Genomic DNA, 6,942 nt, shown 5'->3' on the forward strand with positions numbered 1-6,942 from the left:
GTTAAAATAAACGTTTATCAAATAAAGTGTAATGTTACAACTAATCATGAATCCCTTTAACTAAACTTTTTTTTTTCTCTTTGAAACCTTCACCTCTTTTTTGCAACACAAGAGTGAAGGAAATCAGAAGTGCTGACACAATAACTGCACTAACCCTGGCCAGGTTCTGCTCCAAAAAATGAATTATATAAGAATTAAAAGCTTCCTAACATTCCTTTAGAATGCTACTAGGATAAGACTATAAACACTTGTGTTTCTGTTTTGCTTCATGAAAGAGTTAAAGACTCCAATAAACCTTCCTCTCTTTTGTAGCTCAATATATTTAATATATTAGTTATTATACACGTTTTCCTTTACTAAAATAGATTAAAATGTTGTTTTTACATTAAATGTTATCATATTTCAGACAATATTATTATAATAAATTGGTGAGAATGAGTGAAGTTTCATTTTTCAGTCCAAAAAAAAAGAGATTGCATTAACAATATCAATTCACAAGTAAAACAAATACAAATATATTAAACATTTGGGTATAAATAAAGTACTAGTTCAAGTTTGTTTTAGAATTATTTAGTAACAACAATTTTATCACACTGTGATGATTTTAGGTTTTTCATCATGTAGATTTCTAGGTTATCACTATACCCACAGATTTTCTCTTTACCAAATTTTATTGGGTAAACCTTTTAAGAATTCATGGTGCACAGCAAAACAGTCATAATATTAAAAATATTTTTAATATCTTACCTAAACGACTGTAATTTTATGGATAATTCGGTGTCTAAATTATTCACTTGGTATTTAAACTAATTCACAATATTAGTCTGTTTTTAATGGCTGCGTTGCTCATGTTGTAGGCGGTGACGGACAATGTTTGTGTAAATAATTATTTGAAATTAAATAGGTGTTTGTCAACCACTGGTAAACTGAGTAAACGAGGAATAAACATGAATTTATGAGGTTTTTGTTGCACAAATGTATGTTAAATGTTAACTTTTTACTTTGCGATTAGCTTGGCCGAGTGTTGTCTTGTAAAAATAAACAAAAAAGCGAACATAAAACGTGCTCATTACGCGGTACGCAAGTGAGTAAACTTACCTTTTACTCTGAGGAAAACTGTACACTCCTAACAGACCTATGTTCTCCCTAACAAGCCTTTTTCTTTTCCTAAATGTGCTTGGTCGTTTCCGTATTCCTGCTAAACAACTCGATGTGCAGCAAAGCTGCTGGTACGTAAACACTTATCAGCCAATCATAGCTTAGAATTCACAAAAGGCTTCCGCCTCTTTTAATCTTATAGCCAATCAGAAGTGGCTGTTCCGTTAGTCAGCAAACACTTCCAAAATAACTATTAAAAATCCAGTGTGTATCTAAAAAAATAAAACATGACCATAAACACAAGTGTTAGCAAGTACTTTACATTTAAGTGTGCCATATTTTATTCGAAAATAATAATATAGTTTTAAAAATAGAAAACATTCCGCAGTTTAGGGGGGAGGAATTACAATAAACAGAACAGCCGAGAGATCACGTGTTTTCAGAGAAAGTGACCAGAATGCGACAAAACTGAAACTGAAACTTATCTTAAACTTTGCCTTTTCTGTTCTTTTCCAACTTAAATATGAACATACATCGTTTGTTGAACTGTGGATCATGCTTACAATAAACTCTAATATTAATGATAATATATCCAAGAGAAAATTTAACGATATCTAGTAAATAAAATACTGATAACTGCTTCATTTTATAAGGATTCAAAGGGAAATAAATATTACTCGTTTGTTTGTTTTTTAAATACTTTTATTATAAAATGCAGTCAACACAAGTGGTCATGTTTTTAATAAAAAGCGTAACAATTCATATTTGCGTAACTGGAATATATGCAGCAACATAATATTTATCATTGTGACTTCTAAGTTCATTTTACAAGCTCAACTTTCCTGGATCTATCCAGGAAAGTTGGTTTCAGGACACTTAGAAGGCTTATGTTTAGTGGCAAAAAAGAAAAAAAAAGGACTGTGCATCAAGCAATAAAACAAGGCAAACTTATCAAGTTCAGACTTTATAAAGCCTTATTTCTTCAAAAACATGTTAGGTCTAAAATGATTTATGTTTAGGTAGAATATGCCATATACTGTATGACTAAGATTGCTTTGGGGAACCTTAAGAACTAAATAAAATTAATTTATTAACTTTTTACTTTTAACAAATATAACAACATAACATCATGCTCAGAAATGCTCATAACACTTTTCTAAACTTTAAATACACAATTATGGTCAAAACCAACTTTGTAAAGCTTTTTCCTTACAACACAAAACAAACATATCATTTAATTTGTCTTGACAGTTTAATGACTGTACAAGATTATTCACATCTAAAACGGTGTTTACTATGTTTTACCAATACATAAAATCTGGATTAAAAAGAAATCTAATTAAGAAGTTAAAATAACATTTGAAAAGTTGCTTAATTCCATTGGTGTGTGCTGCACACTCCAACAGGACAAAGAGTTTTGGGTCAGAATGCCCATGAAGACATCAACAGTCAGGACATCTGCTCTTGGCATCAGATGGAGATGAAACTTCCCTCTGTGATCACAGTTTCTGCTGTGGCACTGAAATACTGGCTGATTCAGCTCTAACTTCCCTTTATGATAATTCCAGAGGTATAAAGCAACTAGTTTTAATGGTTTTTGTTGGATTTAAGAAATAAATTAATAAACACTCACAGCTACTTACCAGTCTACTTCTGAAGCCTCACGCAGCGGCCCCAACTGCAAATTAATCCTCTCTTCTATTCCCATGGAATTCAGGGATTAAAATAATATTTTTAAAACAGCATGGCTTTTATGAGGGGGTCCCTGGAATTTTTCACTCTTGTAAGGGGTCTCCAGACCCAAAATGTTTGAGAACCCCTTCCACTTGACCCATAGAATACTCACCAAGTGTTTACTTGTGTAAAAGTCTGTTTAACAGCCTGTTAAAATACACCAGAATGCAGGAAATGGCATTTAATTCATTCAAAATTTTATGGGGGAGGACCCCCAGACCCCCCACCAGAGTGATTTTACACACTGTTTTCTCCTTCTTTAAATACCATACAGCCCTGATCACAATTGTTGGCAAAAGTCCAAACATGCAAATTGGACGATGACATTAGCAACTTTTAGGATGGCCGAAAGCAACTTTTGGTAACAGTGTTCAACGGCTCGAAATCTCACTCCAAGCTCAGGTCAAAACTTGAGAGCCCTGGGTAAGAGAAATGCTAAAATACTTTTGTAATGTAATCATAGTATATTATATATCAATGGTGAACACAACTTTAAATAGTATATTTATGTTGTTTATATTTTTGACAGATATTAGAAGATGATTTTTTCTTCTTTCTGCTGCCTTTCATTTTATTTATCTTTTTTTCTTCTGCTGTGTATAGAGTTTATTTTATTTTTTAATTAAATTAATACATCTTAAAACAAAAAATATAATAGAGGTGCAACAATTTGTTGCTATTAAATTAACATCAATTGTTTTCTTTACTTAAATTTATATTAGAAAGCTCACTTGTAGCCATCTTGATATTGAATTAAATTTGTGCATTTATTGTTTTAGGTTTGTGACACCATTTTGAGCCATTCACGAAACATCTGATCAGTGCTACAGTGCTGCAGGCTGACAGGTTTTCTGCAGGACAGTTCTCTGAAGCAGCACTGAAGACCACGAAGGCTCACCCAGTGCTGAACAGGACCAAGAAGTCTGATCTAGTTCAGGAGCTGCAGTGGTGATGTGTCTCTGTACCAGCCCTTCATGGAGAACAATCTGCAGAACACCTTCAGAGACTGTGACTCTTCTGAAGATTCTCATCACATCTCCTCTGACCACAGCTGAATCTGAGAGGAGCTTCTCAACACTGAAGACAATCCAGACTTTCCTCAGGTACAACATCACACCTCACTGCACTGACCATGATCCAGAGTCATGAAGATATTTGCTTCTCAGTTACAGAAGAGCAAAATTTATATACATAAAATAAAATAAAACACTACATGACGTAATTCTGTTTTATTATTTTCATTTATTTAATAAATACACTGCCATTAAACAACTTAGTGATTACTTTCTGAGATTTGTCTATTTTGGAGTTGTAGCCCCACCCCCTGGAGAAAAATCCACCAGCCGCCACTGCTCAAACCATAAATATAAATTCTTCAATTGTTCCTGAATCACAAATTGTTTAATGGTGTGAAAGTTAAAACAAAATTTTTGTAATGATCACTTTGGTCTGATGTATAATTGTTTCGGTTCAATAATCTTATTCAAGTATTTTTTTCAAAGAAGGCGTTTCTTAAGATTTAGATTGAAAAAAAATCCTGTTTCAAAAAGGCAGCAATCACACTATGTTCACAGTAATTTGGAATAACTCAGCTATTCAGCAAGACACTAACTCCATGATTGCTCTAAATCATCAAGAACCAAGATCTCATTACATTGTCATGTGTTAGAGGAGCCACAGGGGTAAGGATCTACAACTCCCACAAAACAATTTTGGCTGAAATGGTGTACACTTAAAACAGATTAGAAAACATGTAGAAGATGTCAAAACTGGATTAGGGGGTAATAATAAAATGAAATAATAACCTTTCTGGGTTAACCAATAAAGCTTTAATTTTAATGGGCCAATACTGGTCCTAGAATCCTAGAGAGGAACAGAGAGAACACAGTGGCCTGCTTGCTAAAATACTATGTACCAGCAACAATATGCTGCCTCTTCACTATGGCTCCAGATGCACAATTGTGAAGCGGGAAGCATGTGAGGTGTGAGATTTTTATCTGTACTAGTTCTAGTCGATAACCTGTTATGCCAAAAATATGTTGATTGGGAGCTACAGAATTATTAGCCATCTTGATGAAATCACATAAAAATTTTTAATATTTCCATAGAATGACCATAACATTTTTTTTCAATAATTACTATTTCTAAAAAAAAAAAAAAAATCTCCACAAAATTTGATCAGTATATTTTTTGATGTGCTGAATTGTAACAAGAAAATTTTTTAAATGACAAGTAGTAAAAACATGAGCAGTCCTCATTTAGGGTAATTTCCATGCAAATATTAAATGTTTTATATGATTTTGTCAAGGGAGATAATAATTCTGATCTTACCAGTTTATAAACTTATCCAGGGCCAATCCATAAATGTTTATGGCATGTGGGGAAAATGCAGTCAGTCCACATGGGGTTCACATGCTGTGCCCATGTTACTGAAATCACATGGGTGTCTTGTATTTTTTCCAAGTTTTACCCCATACACAGTTAGCCAAAATTGTAATGGACTGGGACCTACTAGACCATTCCTGGTCCAAATCATGAAGAGCCCATGTTTCTGCCATGTGGGGAAAAAGCAGTCAGCCCACATGGGCTTCCCATGTTGGTCCATTTCAATTGCATTCACTTGGGTCCCATATTATGTTGCCCATTATCCAATTCCCAATTAATCCACATAGAAATGTACTAGGACCTACATAACCATGTTCAGTTCCAGCTCATGTACAAACCTTGCTTGTACCACATGAAGTAAATGCAGTCAGCTCAAATGGGCTTCCCATGCTGGGCTCATTCAACTAAATCTACATGGGTCCTATATTTTGTTACCCAGTTCTATCCCATTCCTAGTTAGCCCACATCAATGCTAAATAGGGCCCATATATTTAGCCCAAGTGAGCTTACCATATGGGCCCCATTTTAAAGTGACCACATGGGCCCCAAACAATTAGCCCAGATAAAACCCATGCCCACCCAGTACTCATGTAGCCCACTCATATGGGGCCCACCCATGTATGCTGGCTGGGATATGATATACTTTTAGACTTTTACTCAAGTAATATTCTTAGAAGAGATTTTAAGATACTTGACACTTTTACTCAAGTGTCACTTTGAGGTACACTGGTTAAGACTGGTTATTGGCGGATGAAACAGGCTAAGACTGGATTCTGAATAATGACAAATAAATATGTAAAACTAGATGAAAGTGAGTTTTTACAAATTGAGAAACAACAAAAACATTTAATTGAAGGACGTTTAACTGCAGTTCCTCTTGTTGCCACAAGGAAGTGCACCAAGACTCAAGTCTTCCCTTGGCTATAAATTTGAAGCCATGAGAGGTGGTGTTGAACATTTACACATATAAAAGTTAAAAATTAAATAATTACACTACAATTGTTTTTAATGTGTGGTATTGGGTACTCACAATGAATAACAAAATCTCTAGAATTATAATGGTTGTATTTTTTGTGCTAGCAAAAATCATAGTATTATAAAGTTATTTTTGGTCAGTTTATTATTTATTTCTAACAAGGCTGTAGCACCTTTCTAGCCAACCAAAAAACTCAAAGCCCTTTACAGCCCAATCTGTGCCTTCAGCTACCATCCACACACATTCATACACCATTTCCCTTTTTACAACACTAATTTGAATATGTCGCGGCAAAGATAGTCAGAAACACGGCGAAAAGGGTGTTTAAAAGACAAGTCTTGCGGGTATGATTATAAAGTCATTTATTGATGGGCAGACATGAAACAGAAAGCAATCACGAAGTCTGTAAGATGTGGGCCCGCTGTCATATGCCGGGCAAACAAAGTTATACTGTGAGCTATCATTATGTGATATGAACAACCAATCAGAATGTGCCTCGTTCTGGTACATGAAGTAGGTCAGCTTGATGCTGACATCCGGAAGGATATCACAAGATATGAACAAGTGTTCATATCTGCAGGAACAGGAACAGGAACAGGAACGAGTGGACAGTGTCCAGGTGATACATAATCAGTATTCCACAACATTCCCTCCTCTTGAGTAAAGGAAATACTCAATACCAAAAAATGGAAAAAGGAATAATTATTATAAGTCCGTTCCACAAATGCATCGCTCAACAAATATAAAAT

This window comes from Austrofundulus limnaeus, unplaced genomic scaffold (genome assembly GCF_001266775.1).
Source record: "Austrofundulus limnaeus strain Quisiro unplaced genomic scaffold, Austrofundulus_limnaeus-1.0 Scaffold634, whole genome shotgun sequence".
NCBI classification, from domain to species: domain Eukaryota; kingdom Metazoa; phylum Chordata; class Actinopteri; order Cyprinodontiformes; family Rivulidae; genus Austrofundulus; species Austrofundulus limnaeus.